This window comes from Sarcophilus harrisii, chromosome 4 (genome assembly GCF_902635505.1).
Source record: "Sarcophilus harrisii chromosome 4, mSarHar1.11, whole genome shotgun sequence".
NCBI classification, from domain to species: domain Eukaryota; kingdom Metazoa; phylum Chordata; class Mammalia; order Dasyuromorphia; family Dasyuridae; genus Sarcophilus; species Sarcophilus harrisii.
The window spans coordinates 262,273,402-262,292,429 of record NC_045429.1 but is presented as its reverse complement, the minus strand read 5'-3'; positions in this window follow the sequence as shown (position 1 = coordinate 262,292,429).

Sequence of the window (19,028 nt, the reverse complement as noted above, 5' to 3'; positions counted from 1 at the left end):
TCATTGATGCTGAGTGAAATGAGTAGAACCAGGAGAGCATTATATACCTCAACAACGATACTGTATGAGGATGTATTCTGATAGAAGTAGATTTCTTCGACAAAGAGACTTAATTCAGTTTCAATTGATCAAGGATGGACAGAAGGAGCTACATCCAAAGAAAGAACACTGGGAAATGAATGTAAACTGCTTGCACTTTTGTTTTTCTTCTTGGGTTATTTATACCTTCTGAATCCAATTCTTCCTGAGCAACAAGAGAACTGTTCAGTTCTGCACACATATATTGTATGTAATATATATTGTAACTTCTTTAATATGTATAGGACTGCTTGCCATCTGGGGGAGGGAGAGAGGGTGGGAGGGGAAAAATCGGAACAGAAGTGAGTGCAAGGGATAATGTTGTAAAAAATTACCCTGGCATGGGTTCTGTCAATAAAAAGTTATTTTAAAAAATACTTTTTCATCAGAAATCTGTTTATATGCTGTAAGGTTTTTTTTCCTTTAGAAGCATACCATTAGAGTCTATTTTTTGACCACCACTTTTTTTCTTTGAACTATTGTTCTTTAAGAATCTTAATAGTATGAAATGATATCTGTTACTTTGATTTTTCTGAAATCTCTTTGCAATTTAGCATATACCTCTCATTATGACCATCATGTTCTTCTTTGGATATCTTGAGTTATCAACCAGTTCTAATTTAAAAACATGGCTTTAATCAACTCTGGAAATTTGGATGATTCACTTATATTCTCTGTATCTCATTTGTAACATGTGAGGCCTAGATTTGATGACCCCCAATATCACTTGCAATTCTAAATTTATGATTCATTGATCCTATAACACCTAAAGGGATAGTCTTTTCCAAGTCTTTCTTGTTTTCACTTTTTCTTTGGTCAAAAGAATGACTAGGATGGCAGTTACTTTTTTTTTATTTAATAGCCTTTTATTTACAGGTTATATGCATGGGTAACTTTACAGCATTAACAATTGCCAAACCTCTTGTTCCAATTTTTCACCTCTTACCCCCCCCCCCCTCCCCCAGATGGCAGGATGACCAGTAGATGTTTAATATATTAAAATATAAATTATACACAATAAGTATACATGACCAAAACGTTATTTTGCTGTACAAAAAGAATCAGACTCTGAAATATTGTACAATTAGCTTGTGAAGGAAATCAAAAATGCAGGTGGGCATAAATATAGGGATTGGGAATTCAATGTAATGGTTTTTAGTCATCACCCAGAGTTCTTTCTCTGGGCGTAGCTGGTTCAGTTCATTACTGCTCCATTGGAGATGATTTGGTTGATCTCCTTGCTGAGGATGGCCAGGTCCATCAGAACTGGTCATCATATAGTATTGTTGTTGAAGTATATAATGATCTCCTGGTCCTACTCATTTCACTCAGCATTAGTTTGTGTAAGTCTCTCCAGGTCTTTCTGAAATCATCCTGTTGGTCATTTCTTACAGAACAATAATATTCCATAATATTCATATACCACAATTTATTCAGCCATTCTCCAACTGATGGGCATCCACTCAGTTTCCAGTTTCTAGCCACTACACAGAGGGCTGGATGGCAGTTACTTTTGCTTGTTTTCTTTACCTTCTAAAAAAATGCTAGCAAAGTTAGTAAAACTGGTATAATAAGTGATATTCTAGGAATAACTCTTCTCCCAATCAAACTAAATACTAAAAGGTGAGATCCATAAAGAACATAAAATACAATGGTGACACAGAAAAAGTCAAAGAAACAATTACAAAGATAATTATTATATAAAAATAATAACTGAATATTAATTAAACAGTGAATATTCCTGCCTTCCATTTTTACTTCTCACAATCTGCATTTGGGCCAGCGCTGGCCCTATGACCCCTAGGATTGTAGAAATTTTCAGCAAAATTTTTCCAAGTTGACCCTTTGACAGGTTCCCATTGGCATCCCAGAATCCAGGGCCAATGGAAATTCCATAGGTTCAAGTATTCCCAAATCTCATGGTGGGAAAATTTCAGACTCAGAAAATTCAGCATTAATACCCTAAAGAACTTATAAGTAAAGTTAAGAGCTTTGAATCAACACAGTTCTTAGGCTCAAAGAAAAAGGAAATGGCTTACCTAAGGAGGAATATAGAGCCTACAGGAAAAAAAAAAGTGGAGAAATTATTAAAAACTCAACCAATAAATACAACTATTTCATGTAGCACAGAAAAAATAGCAATTAGGAAAAATAGAAAGGTGGAAGAGAAACAATAGGGAAATAATCCTATCCTCACCTTGTAAGCAAGATTTTTATTTGTTACCTTGATAACAATTTCACTGCCTCACACCAGCAAATGCAAAAATGAAAGAAATCAGTGCAAAACACACTGTTGAGTCATATGAAAAGTGGGACTGGGAATAGAGGAGAATGAATAATGTTCCAATGACTAATTGCATTTTTGCTTCATTAGTGTCCCAACTGGCCAACTTTGTGCTCTGAAGTAATACATCCTGCTCAAACTTTATGGTCTGAGAGATCAGATAAAAGACAGCAAGACCTAAAGCCAGGGAATGGCAGCACGGGGTCTTCAAAAAAACAAAAGTAGTAAAAATTTAGCCAGAATAGCAGAGGGATGAGTAAAGATAGAGGAAATTTGGCTGAAGAGAAATGAAAAAATTATTTGAGTATAATCTTTATATTACCATGTGTTTATACACATACATGTATGTTTACATGTATAATTAGTATTTACATATATGGTGTATTATATTTAATAATATACATGCAATGTACAAGTTACATTCAATAACATAACTAATTTGTAAAGCTAATATGTATATGTACATATGTATATGTCTATACATGTGTGTAGTATGTGTGTGTAAGAGGATGCTCCAGTAAGATTTCATTAAAGCTGAATGTTTTCCTTAGAGACTAGAAGACAGAGACAAAGGAGAGCAAAACTGACATCTCCTGCCCTAGAAAATGTTATAGGTTTGAATATCTTAATTGAATATGAAGAAGTCATTAAAACAATGAACACATATCTCTAAGGCATAGATTATACAATTGTCCCTAGTCATTCATCTAAGCATGATTACACAAGGAAAATGGAAGAAGAAAAAAAGAATGATTACCCTAAAGGAACATGGAATTATTTGTAGAAAGAGGGAATTGGAGGTTAGGATGAATTTTGTTGAAACGAAAGACAAGTCTTCTCTCTTCTCTTCTTCAGAAGTGACCACCAGAAGCTCTAAGGAAGTCAAGGGGAAAAAAAAAGAACTTCTGATTATTCTAAACTAAGAGTCAATAGCTGAGACCCAATGCCCCAGAAGAGTCATCAATAAACAACAGAATGATTTTGTAAACTTTATGAGGAACTCAGAAGAGAGAAGAAACTTTTTAACTCTGTAGTCATAGAGTTATGAGTTATTTTGACCATGCAAATATCACTTACATATGTATTTTACTACCACTTTATTCTTATTCCTTGTCCTGGACTATGGGTATATTTATGAAAGTTTTACCCCATTTTTGGAGGGAAACATTTGGAGTGGTTATTCTTGCTATGTCAATGAAGTAAATCCATTGGCTAAAAGATCTACTTTCTGACTATTAGTGGGAAGCATATCAGGGAAGACTCATGAGCTATTTTTTGGGAAGAAAACCACTGATAGGATTCCTTTTAGAGTTCCAGGAATAGAAATAGCATTTGTCTAAGAACTCCACCAATGGTAATCTGAGTTGGGTCAGTGAATTCCACATGTAATAGATATATGGCAGAAGGATATATTTAATAATATAATTACTGTTTCACTGTGTTTGTTAATGAAAACACAAGCAATCTTGTGTTTTCTAACTGCTAAACATGTGAGCAAGTGCACACACACATACATACATACACAAGCATTAGAAGTACATATGAATCCTGGGAGAAATTATCTTTTAAATGGATTGATATAACAATAAAAATGATAATTAAATTTGTCTAATGATTTCAAGAATTATCTTAATTGAGCCAGATATCAGTCATGTGTAATGGTACTACACGTTTTATATTCTATTATAGAATAAAGAAATTGAGTTTCATGTACATTGAATGATTAACCAGGATCATAGAGATAGTAAATATTTAGATCATTCCACATTCAAGTCAGACTTCCCTTGATTCATAGACTGCACTTTTCCTACCATGCAATGCCAATAGATCAGGATCCCTGAAGCCTCTTTCTTCCTCTTGAGCAGCCATATTAATTGTCAACATTAAGCATTAGTGGAGACAAAAGGATGAATAAGACATGACACATTACTTCACAGAGTACAATCTATTATGTATGTGAAAAAATGGAAAATAACTTACAAGACACAAGTAAACTTGAACATACAAGAAATGCATAGTGTTATATTAGGTCAATGGAAAGAAAAATAATATCAAACAGGGGTAGGGAAAACTAGCATGATCTCTGGTATCTTTTCCCACTTTTCCAGGAGATATATTAAAAAACACAGAAATTTCTCAGTCACTGTCTCTCTAATGTTGTGGGAAGCAGAGTGATGCAGATTGAGCTGAGGAACACAAAAAGCTGCTTACATGGGGGAAAGGGTCCTATTTGAATACTAACATTTATTTTCATGATCCTAACTGAATGGTTTCTCTTCTTTCACATTCATTCAGAAGAATGTGAAATTGCAGATTCTTTGGAACAACAGCTATAGATATCATCCAGTGTTTAAAGCTCTGATCTATCCCTGAATTTGGTGAATTTTCATATAGGCTATTATACATTGCATTTGCTATTCATACATTTGTGTTGATTCCATATATGAATCATACCAGTCATTGTATGTGTTTAATATAATGAAATGTTTCATTAGAAGCAGTAATATATCAATAAAATAACTATAAGTTTAATAACTATAGGTAATTCAGTGACTAAAGTATCAATACATTGCATGCTCTTCTAAGTCTTCTTGATCCTTATCTACTCAATCTTAATTTGCATATATGATTATAATATTTCTGTTTTTGTAGTCCTGACAAACATGTGGAGAGAGAAGTCAGTTCTTTTACATACTCACTCTACACAGCTCTTGTTCACTGCTGCTCTGACCAGAGTAAGCCATGGAGGCTGACTTTTGTATCTAGTAGTAGTTGGGACCTTGGAGATCTTTGAGTTCAAAGGCTATTTTTTGTTGTTGAGATTAATGAATTGAGCATGCAACTAAACTAAAGCTTCCTTATACATGTGAATCAACCATGACTTAGAGAGAGGGTAAGCCAGATAAGATAAGCAATTAATACAAACACTAGATTTATATCAGAAAATATAGTTTAAAATTCTAATTTTCCTACTAGTATTTCACCCGTCACTAAACTGTCTGAATCTCATTTTCCTATATTAAAAAGTGGGTTGTATTAATGATAGCTTAGACCTCTTGAGGCTCAAGATCCCACTAGAAAAATATGATATGTATGAGCAGAATCAGAGTTCAAATCCAAGACCTGTGACTTGGAATATAGGGTTCTCTTTACTACCTTGCATGTCATCTGTCACTATGCATAATCATAATAATAGAATTGTGCACAATGTAAAATTTGGAAACTTTAGAAAGAATCTTCTTTTTTGACATTCCACAGTTAACTCTGTATCAAAGTGACAGATATGGAGAATTTAAAATAATAATAATAATAATTTAAAAACTTATGATTTTATGAAGTGGATGCAGAAAGAAATCCAGATGTGTTCCTTGATTCTATTCATATAAATTTCTATTACATTAGTGTTTGCAATATGCATTATGTTTTGATTCCTCGTATTAAAGGAAACAGTTAAAACAAGTAAGTTTCAACAGCATGATTTTAATCCAGTAAATGAAAATGTTCAGTAATTTTAATTAAAATTGGATTTTATGATTAAAATGTTCAGTAATTTTATTAAAAACAAATAAATTCAAATCTAGATTTGTTATTTGCTTCATTCCTTTCCATTCCAAAGAAATATACTTCCAATATTATAGAATCATATTTATTTATAAATGGTCACATACACATACATATGCATATGTGTATAAGAAAATACAAATGTATATATGTATGCATACATACTTTTTTTTTTAATTGGGTTACCCAATCTTACCCAAATTGGAAGTATAGTAGTCCTCATAGGCCCAAGTCCTATATGGATCCACACAGAAGCTTGGACCCATTCTGTTCTGTCTTGTGCAATTTTAGCCCATTGTAGCTTATAACTCTTGCACTCAAAGGATCCACCAATTTCAATCTTCCAGTAGTGAGGTTTAACAGACACATGTCACTGCTCCCACAAAACAAAATTTCTAGATAAATATCTTCTTTTGAAATAACTTCAATTCTATAAAATATTTGACAGAATGAGATTATAAATAAATTAGAAGAACATAGGATCATTTACCTCTCAGACCTATAGAGGAGGAAGGAATTTGTGATCAAAGAAGAACTAAAGGTCATTATTGATCACAAAATAGAAAATTTTGATTATATTAAGTAAAAAAAGCTTTTATACAAATAAACTAATGTGAACAGGATTAGAAGGGAAGCAATACATTGGGAAAACATTTTTACAGCTAAAGCTTCTGATAAAGATCTCATTTCCAAAATATGTAGAGAATTGACTCTAATTCATAAGAAATCAAGCCATTCTTCAATTGATAAATGGTCAAAGGATATGAACAATTTTCAGAAAGAAATTGAAACTATTTCTAATCAAATGAAAAGGTGTTCCAAATCATTATTGATCAGAGAAATACAAATTAAGACAACTCTGAGATACCACTATACACCTGTCAGATTGGCTAAGATGACAGGAAAAGATAATAATGAATGATGGAGGGGATGTGGGAAAACTGGGACAGTGATGCATTGTTGGTGGAGTTGTGAACAGATCCAACCATTCTGGAGAGCAATTTGGAACTATACTCAAAAAGTTATCAAGTTGCATACCCTTTGATCCAGCAGTGTTACTACTGGGCTTATATCCCAAAGAGATCTTAAAGAAGGGAAAGGGACCTGTATGTCCAAAAATGTTTGTTGCAGCCCCTTTCATAATGGCTAGAAATTGATGGGATGCCCACCAATTGGAGAATGGCTGAATAAATTGTGGTATAGGAATGTTATGGAATATTATTGTTCTGTAAGAAATGGCCAGCAGGATAAATACAGAAAGGCTTGGAGAAACATACATGAACTGATGCTAAGTGAAATGAGCAGAAGCAGGAGATCATTATACACTTCACCAACAATACTACATGATGATCAATTCTGATGGACATCAGAATGGTCTCTCTTCAACAATGAGAGGATCTAAATCAGTTCCAATTGATCTGTAATAAACAGAACCAGCTTCACCCAACATAACATTTCCACTCTTTCTGTTATTGTTTTCTTGCATTTTTGTTTTCTCTTCTCAGGTTATTTTACCTTCTTTCTAAATCCCATCTTTCTTGTGCAACAAGATAACTATATGTGTATCTATATATATATATATACATATATTATATTTAATATATACTTTAACATATTTAATATGTATGGGAATACCTGCCATCTAAGGGAAGGGGTGGAGGGAAAGAAGGGAAAAGTTGAAACAGATGTTTTTGCAGGTTTCCATGTTGAAAAATTACCCATGCATATATTTTGTATATAAAAAGCTATTAAAAAAAGAATGGGGAGATGATTGTGCACAGTAACATCAGTTTTATAATGATCAACTGTGAAATTCTTGGCACTTTGATCAATATAATGATCCAAGATAATTCCAAAGAAATCATTATTTAAAAACAAAACAAAACAAAACAGAACAAAATGCTACTCACCTCCAAAGAGAGAAGTGAACTCTGAATACAAACTGCAGGATAACCTTTTCACTTAATTTTTGTTGCTTTTTTGTGATATGTCCCAATATAGAAATATGCTTTTACAAATTTTTTCATGTATAATTAATAAAGTTTTGCTTTCTTTCTCAATGATGGAAGAAGTAGGACGGGGGACAGAATTTGAAATTCAAAATTTACAAAGAAAATAATGTTAAAATATATCTTCTTAAAAATAAACTGTAATCATTTTTAGATTAAAAAGAAGAAATAACTTCAGTTCATTTTTTACCTCTCCTTTCTGAGCCCTGTGAAAGATCTTAGAACTAAAAAACTCAAGTTTTCCAATTGCATCCAGGGACATTTCAGTTACCCTACCTATGCTTTGTAGCTGGATTTCAAATGACTCTAGAGGAGAGAGTAAAGCTGATGCACTACCCTGCCTCATTTAAATCCAATCCCCTTGAAAACTGAGATATCACCTTGCTGATATCACCTTGGCCTCTTCAGAATGAAGGATGAACAACAAATGGTATGAAAAAAGCATTGCAGATCATAAAATAGGATATACCTCTCCATATAAAGTCATTAGGATTGTGGTGGGTAGAGTGATATAGGGTTAATCTCAATTTTAAGATTTACTGGTTCTGTAGCTTTGGAATTAGTGTTTCAATCTCTCACAGCCTGTTAGTTCATCTGTAAAATAGGGCTAACATTTATCTCACATACTTCAAAGGACACTTGTGGGAATTAAGTGAGATCATATATGTAAAGTGCTTTCTAATTATAAAGTAGTATATAAATATGAGCCAATTATAATTTTATTTGCACATCTTATGTGGGAGAATTGGAAACTCAGTGATGAACATTTTTATCAGCATTTATGAATTTTTTTCTCTCTTTGTAATGATCTTACATTTATTTCTTAATAATGCTGAAATTTAGGAACAAACTAATTTGTGTTATGGGCTCAGCATTTTATATTAAGTGCTTAGTAGTTATAATACATAATTGTGATATTTCACGGGACAGGCTTTGTTCTATGTTAAATGCAGTCATTTTCCCTAAAATTCGGCTCTGGCTTCTAATTATGTCAGGGAGATTAATCTAGGTTTGATTATCTATGTGACTTTTTACAAATTACTGTACCTCAGCAAGCCAAATAGCCCATGTCTATTAAATGTGGACATTGGACTAGATCATCGGTTCTCAAACTCTTTGCTCTCAATTTTTCTTTGACCTTCTAAAAATAATAAAGGCCCCCTAAGAATCTTTTATTTATATGAGTTGTTTATCAATATCCATCTAAATATCTGTTGATATTTACTAGATTAGAAATCAAAATGTCTTGATATTATCATAAGAATAATTTTGATCACAGATCCTCTGAAAGGGTTTTGGGGACTTCCATGGATCTCTAAACCATACTTTTAGAACCAATAAGCTAGATGATTGATAATATCTTTTTCAGATTTAAATTCTTCCAACTCTACCTCTTAATTGGTCCTATTAACCTAGAAAGACTCCAAGTATGGATCAAGTCTGAAGAGTTAACATGAGATAATCATACAATAAGGTAACTGGGGCTCAAGAGAAATTAAGTAATTTGTTTGATTATATAGCTCATATAAGTCAGAGTCAAACTTGAACAAATCTACACTTCTATCACTCTTCTGTTTCACAATACTGCCTCAGTGAAGAAGTATTCATGTTAATTCAAGCATTAATTTTTGAAGCAGTGAATGCAAAATCATTTAATAGTTTGCTCTGGTAAAGTTCAGTATGTTACTTCAACAGACCTATATTACTTCAACAGACAGTAGATATCATAACCTTTCCAAACTTTTGTAGATTATTTTTGAGTTGCTGAAGCAAATATGCCTATATATATATATATATATATATATATATATATACATATATGTATATATATATGCCTATATACACTCATAATCCATTATTCAAACATGTGGTGAAGACCCAGTCAGAATCTGAAGTCAAATTTGAATTACACACAAAGATACAAATAATTCAGGAAAGAATCATTTTCTTCTTAATGGAACCTGGGAGAATTTATGGTCTGCTGACTTATCTGTGGAGACCCAGCATTATTTTCATGTCATGATGAATCTTCAAAATAAAACTTCAGTGATGTTTGTGTTGACTTTGTATTGATAAGAAGAAAGAAAAAAAACAATTCAAAACACTGTATAGCAAGCTTTCAATCAGTTGCCAACATGTCTAAATTATATATTCATATCCCTTGTCTTTAGGAATCAAAGGGAACCCTTGTATATGTCTATCTGTAAGAATTAAAAGATCCTTAACAGCTCTCAGAAATTATAAGTTAATGATCTGGCCATTCTGGAGAGCATTTTGGAACTATGCCCAGGAGGCTGTCACAATGTGCATATCTTTTGATCTAGCAATGTTTCTACTGGATTTATATCCCAAAGAAATCTTAAAGGAAGTAAAGGGACCCATATTTGCAAAAATGTTTGTGGCTACCCTTTTTGTAGTGGCAAAGAACTGGAAACTGAGTGGATGCCCATCAGTTGGAGAATGGCTGAATAAGTTATGGTATATGAATTTTATGGAAATTATTGTTCTATAAGAAACAATTAGCAGGATGATTTCAGAGAGCTCTGGAGAGACTTACATGAACTGATGCTAAGTGAAATGAACAGAACCTGGAGATCATTGTACATGGCAACAACAAGATTATACGATGATCAATTCTGATGGATGTGGCTCTTTTCAACAATGCGATGATTCAGATCACTTTCTATAATCTTGTGATGAAGAGAGCCATCTACACTCAGAGAGAGGACTGTGGGAACTGAGTGTGTTTCACAACATAGCATTTTCACTCTTTTTGTTGTTGCTTGCTTGATTTTTTTTTCATTTTTTCTCTTTTTGATTTGATTTTTCTCATGCAGCAACATAATTGCATAAATATGTGTGCATATATCAGATTTAACATATATTTTACCATGTTTACCATATATTGGATTACTTGTCATCAAGAGGAGGTGGTAGGGAGAAAATTTGAACACAATGTTTTATAAGGGATAATGTTGAAAAATTATCTATGCATATGTTTTGAAAATAAAAAAAAACATTTAAATAAAAATTTCATTCCAAATTCAAGGGAAAAGTGACTACAAGGAAAAATAATTAAAATTCAAAGGTAGTAAAACATAAAATACACTTAATAAAAATTTCTCTTTCATTTTAGTTTGAATTTACTAATATTTAAACTCTACAATGTACTAGTATTTTTTTAGTTTAGTGTTTTCAAATACTCATGAGTAAACATTCTATTAAAGACTAAGTATATATTTTAAACCAAAAAAAATATTGTAAGTTAAAATATCAAAGCAATTTAGCAACTGCCATCATGTTTAGGCAAAAACTTGTAAAAGTTATTTTCTGGTGTGTTTAGGTAAATCAATACAACAACAGTTTATTTTTATTTTTTTTATCAAGCATCTATTATATATCAGCCACTATTCTTGTTGGGAAGGATACAAAGTAAAAAAAAAAAAAAATGAAAGAGTCCCGAGTCCCAAGAGATTTACTTTCCTCTGATAGACAACAATTTCTTATAAAAGTGTATAGTCAGTCTAATACCTCTTCTGTCCCACTCTTTCCTTTTGAGCTTTCCAAACACTGAGCTAGCACTGGCAATGTGTGTGTGTGTGTGTGTGTGTGTGTGTGTGTGCCAACCTCGTTATCAATGTGTACACCCCTGGAAAGTATACTGTTGAAACAAGTGAACTTATCCATCCACATATCCATCTTTGACTATAATAGGTGGTTCCACCTAAAGGTGATGTGATATTGGTTGATGGAGTACTTGTGTTTTGTTGGTGTTGATTGTTAGGCCAAAATTAGCACAAGCAGCAAAGAATTGATCCACATTTTGTTTCATGTCAGCTATGGAGGCTACATTGAGTGCACAATCAAAAAACATGCAGCAACACTACACTTTAGTTTTGGCATATAGCCTTTTCAATTTGAAGAATTTATTATCAGTGAAAGCTGGTTTTGATATACATGTTCCCATGCTTTTTTAACTATCTTCCAGAATATAAATAGGTAGAAGTCCAGAATCTGATACAGAAATTAGAGGAACAATGTCTAATATTGCTATTGTTATACAAAAAGAAGTTGTTGGCTATCAAGCAGCATAATGATGGAAAATTAGAAAGGATAACATTAAGAAGAAAACCATTTATTTTCAAATTAGTTAGGCATTGTCAATTCTGATTGCTAGTCAGCTTGGACTTTTCAGACATAATTACTAAAGACAATGTAGGTAGAAAGGGTTATTATGAATTATGTGGTTTATTATCTGTTCAAAGAATATTTGGCTAGAAGTGGCAGCTTTTGGCTTTGTTCCTCTTATTTCCATGTGGAGCTTTTATTAAGTAAAAAAGTAAAATAAAGAATTATCAATAGCACCATACAAAAGAAACTGATCAAGCATTAATAAGGTTGAGGAGATGTTGAACAGGAGGTCCTGGAACATTAGTTTGTAGATTGTTTCTCAGAGTTCATGGTGGCATTTAGTTCAATGCTGCACAACCAGTACAGTGATTTCTTTGGTGTATCTTTATATCTTAAATATTGTCATATCTTCCTGCCACTTTTTGATGGGATCAACAGCAGTGAAAACATGAACAGAAGAATGAAAGGAGATTTGTTAATTGTTTAATAAAGGCCAATCACTGTGCTAAGCTATGAAGATGCAAATAAAATCAAGACCATCCCTGATCTCAAAAATATCAAATGCTAAATAATGGAAATAACACAAATAATAGCTCCATGGTTGATGAAAAGCCTGAAAGTCATAAAGAAAAAAGCAGTTCAAATGTCAAAACTTCATAAGTTGCATGAGCAAGTTAGAATGATTTAAACATATTTAGAAGAATTTTATCTAACATTAGCAAATTCAGGCTGACTCATATTATCTGATTCTAGGAAAATACTGCATTAACTAAAGAGTAATCAATCAATAAGCATATAATGACTGCCTCCTTATGTTAGGCACTGTTCTATGTATTGATAACATAGAGGCAAAAGTGAACAAAACAGAAGGATCTCACAATCCAGAGGGTGCTGGAGAGGAGAAATATAATATCTATATTGATATGATATATTGTTATTCAGAGATGATATTACTAGTAGTTGTAGGCTCAGGAAAGGAATCTTATAGAAGAAGGGACTTGAACTGAGTATTGGATGAATTCTAAAAGACAGAGTTAAGGAAGCAGTGCATTCTAAATGTGAGGAGCAAATAATGAAAAGGCACAGAGAAGAAAGATGAAATAATACATATAAAGAACAATAAGAGGAGAGTTTGTCTGTATCAGAGTGTGCATGAAAGGGAGTAAAATACAATATAGCTCAAAAATAGGTAAAACTCAAAAATAGGCTAAGGTCTATAAAATGTAGAAGTTATTAAGTGTTTTAAATGACAAAAGAGTTAATGTTTGATCTTAGACATGATAGGGAGCCACTGGAATATACAGAATAAGGGAAAAGGGCATGTCATAATTTTAGCTAAACTTAGGGAAAATGATACTGCTATGTGTAGGATTAATTGACGTATGGGGAAAACTTGAGGTAGGAAGACGAGTTAAGAGACTGTATTAGTAATCCAAATAAATGATAATAGAGGCCTGACTTAGGCTGGTGGCCTTACTAGTAAAAGAAAGGCAATAGGTTCAAAAGATATAGTTATAGAAATAACAAGATTTGACAATTGATTGGCTATGAAGGATGAATAACAGTGAGCCTATAAGGGGGACACCAAGGTTATAATTGATCATCTTAGGTGATTAGACAGTGAAATTATGTGACTGGAAGGATGGTAATAACAAAAAGAGGGAAATTAATTAGAGAAATTCCTTTGGAAAAAAGAAGGAAAGGGAGTGGGTCCTGTTTTAGACATGTTGAATTTTAGCTGCTTTTGTGATATCCAACTGGAAATGTCTAACTAATAACAAGCAGTGATAATTCACAATACACAAAGGGACAGAGAGGGGTGGGGAGGGAGGAAGGGAGGGATAAAGGAGGAAGAGAGGAAGAGACAGACAGACAGAGACAGAGGAATGTGTGTATATATATATATATATGTACATATATATATCACATACAGAATAATATGGTATGTACATATATAACATAAATAGTAACATAATAATGCTATGTTATTATAATAATAACATATGTAATAATATATTATGTTACTATATATGTTATATATGTACAGTCTATATTATTCTATATGTTTTATATTATTACATATTATGACATGTATATTATTATATGTTATCACATGTACATTCTATATGATATATATATAACCTCCAGACCTGCTCGCTGGAGGATTTTGGTATCAGCCTGAATCCTGATCATGGGTGAGGGGTAAAGGGAAGGAACTCTGGAATTCTCAAAGATGATCAAACAAGAATTTGTTTATTCACAAATTTCTCAGCCTTATATACCTTAATATATATATATTATGTTAATAATATATACTTAGATAACTATAGTACACTGTACATGTGTTAACTATAGAATACTATGCATGTAGCACGGATATAAACAACTTTCAATTGTGTGCAGATGTTTCCTTGCCATTTTAATGGCTTTAATTACAATACAGGTTATCATTCCCCCTGACTTCTCAGGAGTGATGGGGAGACATGTCAGCAGGTTTCTTTTTACTGAACCAAAGGGTCCTATAATTTGCCCAGAATTTCCCACTACGTTGACCACCTACATATATAGTACAAAGTGCAATCCACCCAGCATCTGGAGAAAAGTCTTCTGCCATTTTTGATGTCATTTCAAGAAGAGATGATAAAAAAGATTCCTGCTCTTTTTTTCTTTTTATTTTGCATTACTGCCCTACGAATTACAATTGCATTTAAGTGTCCTTCTTGAGGTTGGGGAGTGATTAAATTAAACAAAGTTGTTTCTTTAGTCCCACTTTGCTGGGTACCTAAAACCTATAACATTTGCTCCAGTGAGTTCCTAGGAGATACCTGGAATATAAATTGATATTGATGAATTCAATCATCACTAAACCAGATATTTAATTCTCATCTTATTTGCAGCATATATTATGGTTAGATTTGTGTAGATATTGCAAGAGAGTGGGACAGAGATATGAAAAGAGGTTGCCCAAACTGCTATCCACATGGTGGAAGAACAAGTTAGACAAAAGGGGGCTAGAATTGCTAGTCATAGACAACCTACGGGAGTTAAGATGTGGGATTATCATGAGTGATTGGTTATTAATGGGACTGGAAAAAGGGATGTACATCTGAAGGAAAATTCAGGAGCAAAAAATTCACTTTCTGAGAGGATTTAGATACTGGATGAAGGCTGGGTCCTAGGTAAGGAAACAGAGACACTGAGGTAAGAGTGGAATCAACACAAAGGCACATTTGTCGCTGATCCTAGAATCTCCTTACATTTTTCATTCCATTTACTCTGTATGTATTGTACATAATCAATTGTTTGTATATTGATTTCCTTATCAGAATGAAATACCATAGTTGATTTGGAGTTTGGAGGAGTTGGTTTTCTTTGTGTGATTTATCCCATGCACAGCATATATTAATATTAAGCTTGCTAAATAAATAATAATAATAATAAATGCTTGCTAAATTATTGACTGATTACCCTGGAAATTTCCTAGGTGGGACTTTAGGAATTGGAACATAATAGAAGAACACTCCTGATTTAGTGAAAGGTTTACTGTTGATTCCCTGTGGTGAATTTTATAACATTAGCATGCCTCTTCAGAATCTGGGCTTTAATTTTACTCTCATAGATCTAGAGTAGATCCTCAGAGGCCATCTAATTCAATTTCCTTATTTGACAGATGAGGAAACTAAGGCTCAGTCAAGTTAGATGACTTGCCCAAGCTTCTATGGGTAGTAAACATGAGAAATTTATGTTAAATTGTAATAATTGTGCTAAACACGAGAATTAATCTTACAAGTCTCACTTCTGAGAGCCACATAACAACATCTTCCTATCCCTGTGCAGAGGCAAAGCTGCTTCTTTCCATATTGATTTGCTACTTCTCCAATTCATCTTCAATCATTATGCCCTGCAGGGAAGCTCAAGTGACTCTCCTACCATCACTACACTGAATTAAGGGGTAGACTGGTAGCATAAGGGGACTTATAGGAGCTAGTCCTAGAATTTGACAGCTACAATTAGGGTACATAAAGCTAATGAGGTCAGGACTTTCTTTTCTATTCATGAGGCTTTTCAATCAAGTTGAAATCCTCTTGATTTTCATTGCCCTATATTGTTTTCTTTCATTCATATTGGTTATCAGTGTTTCACTGCTGACCCTAAATCCCAGAAGTCTCAAAAGTGAATTTTCTTAGTAAGCATTTCCTATTAAAGTGCTGTAATCCATTTTGAATTACCTGTGTAGCCAGCCCTAATGTGATTATTTCACCACCTGATGCACTTTGTAAGCTGCCCATGGCTGTCATTAGGAAGAGACTTGCTGAGCACAGGCCCCAAATACACCATTTCTCTAACAAAGAAAATTGATCCTTTGTAAATGCAGTCTTTTAGTCAGGTTATCATTAAGAACAGAGGTGTTAAGTAAGATTCACTATATGTGGCTCATGTATTTCCCTTTGCAAAGAACGAAACCTACATTTTGCATTGCAATTCCAGATCACCATTAGAATCTGACTTGCATATCTCCCTTGAGGAAGCAATCCAGGTTTGGGAATCTATTTGTATATAATCTCCCTGTGAACTATAAGGAGACATATGGAGAAGAATGTGGGACTGTTGCCAAAGATCCTTGATGTCTTAAAATCAATCACTTCCACATGCTTTGTCTGCATTACAACCGGAGAGTGGGGTAAAGAGTCTATTATAAGAATAAAAATGTCAATTAATTGAGATCCACCCGAATCAGTATCAAGAAACATGGCATAGTCAGGGTATACTTATAAATGTGTACAGTCAAGCTAATGTCAGACTTTAAGTAAGGAAATTCTGGTTTGAATCCTAGCATAGACATTTGTTCTGTGACCACAGAAAAGTTTATCTTACTAAGCCTAAATTTTTTTATATGTAAAATGAGAGTAATAAGTCCTTCCTTGTGTGGTTTTCATGAGGCTCAAATGGCTTAATAAATGTAAAGTGTTTTGGAAATTTTAATGTGCCATATATTTATTATAGTCATCTGTAATTATTAGAATATATCATAATAGAGTTAAAGGGAAATAAGAAGGAAATATTCTATGAGATTATAAGAGCTTCTTTCCTCATTACAACTTCTGTAGACTAGAAGTACTAAAGGCAAATCAGAAGCCCTGAATGCTACCAAAAATAGATTAAAAAATAATTGGAAAATATCTAACAAAATAAATAAAAATAGAATAGGACGTAGATCATGTTAATGTTTTTCTAAATCAATGTGCACTCTTGGGAATGCTTAAGTATGGTTTAGTGGCCTTGGTTTCATTTTTAGTTTCACACCACTGCTTTAGACAATGAAAATTTCCACTGGAGGGGCAGAGCCAAGATGGCAGAGATGACACACATTTCTTTCTGACTTTCTCTACAATCTTCACACAAATTACAAAATCCAACCTTTGAATTAGTCTTGGACCAGCAGAACCCACAAATATTGGGAGTGTAACAAACTGTCAGCAGAAGATAATTTTGAAGATCACCAGAAAAAGTTTGTTTCAATCAGAAATGGGAGGGAGGCAGCAAAGCACAAGCAGTTGAGTACAAATGACAGTGCAGACAGGACAGAGTCCTGGGGCACTGCAGATTCCATGTAGCAGAAAATCTATGGGGAGGAATCTACAAGAATCTACAACAGTGTTGGCCACTCTGCCCGGTTGTAAGCCAATACATCAACAGAGAAATTATAAAACATCAAACATGAACAAATAAGATCAATAGTAAAACCCCAAACACCAGAATCTCACAGGACCTGGCCACACTCAACTCTGAGAGTGAATCAGCACTGAGTCAGCACAACCAAGACTACTTGGAAAACATCTGTTGCCTTAAAGGTCAGACCTTAACTTTTTTAAAAAAATGAGTAAAAACATAAAGAGGACCCTGATGATAGATAGCTTTTATGGCAAAAGAGAATAAGAGATTTCAAACCTTGAGGAGACTAAAGGCAGATTGTGTCATGATGAAGCCCCAAAAGACAGTATAACCTAGGCCCCATTACACAAGGTTCTCCTAAAAGAAATTTAAAAGTATCTTAAAAGAGAGCTAGAAGAAAAATAAAGAAAGGAAAAAAAATTTCAAGAGAGTTTGGAAAAGTCATATAACTCATGGAAAGACAGATCTGATAAAATGGGAAAAGAAAGCAACTCCTAGAAAAACAGAATTTGTGAAACAGAAAAAGGAAATAACTCCTTAAAAAACAGAAATTGTGGGATAAAAAAAGAAAATAACTCCTTAAGAAACAGAATTTGTGAAATGGAAAAAAAATTCCATAGAATAAAATAAATCATTTAAAATTTCAATTGGACAATTACAAAAATAAATTTTTAAAAAATTAACTGAAGAAAATTATTCACTAAAATTCAGAAATGAACAAACGGAAATGAATGACTGAATGAGACAGCAAGAATAAGTCAAGCAAAACCAAAAAGAAAAAAAAAAGAAAAAAGAAAAAATAGAAAAAAAATGTAAAATACCTACTTGGGAAAACAACCGACCTGGAAAATAGATCTAGGAGAGACAATCTAAGTATTATTGGACTCTCAGAAATAGATGATGAAAAAAAGACCCTGGACACTATCTTTCAGAAAATCATCAAAGAGAACTGCCTGAATGTCATAGAATCAGAAGACAAAATAGCCATTGAAAGAATTCACAGAACACTTCCTGAAAGAGACCCCCAAATTAAAACCCCAAGGTATATTGTGGCTAAATTTGAAAACTATCAGACCAAAGAAAAAATATTACATACAGCCAGAAAGAAACAATTCAAATACTGAGGAGCCACAATAATGATTACTCAGGACCTAGCAGCTTCCACTTTAAAGAATTGAAGGGTCTAGAATCTGATATTCTGAAAGGTGAAGGAACTTGGAATGCAGCCAAGAATAAATTACACTGCTAAACTGAGCATTTTCATTCAAGGAAGAAGATGGACATTCAATGAA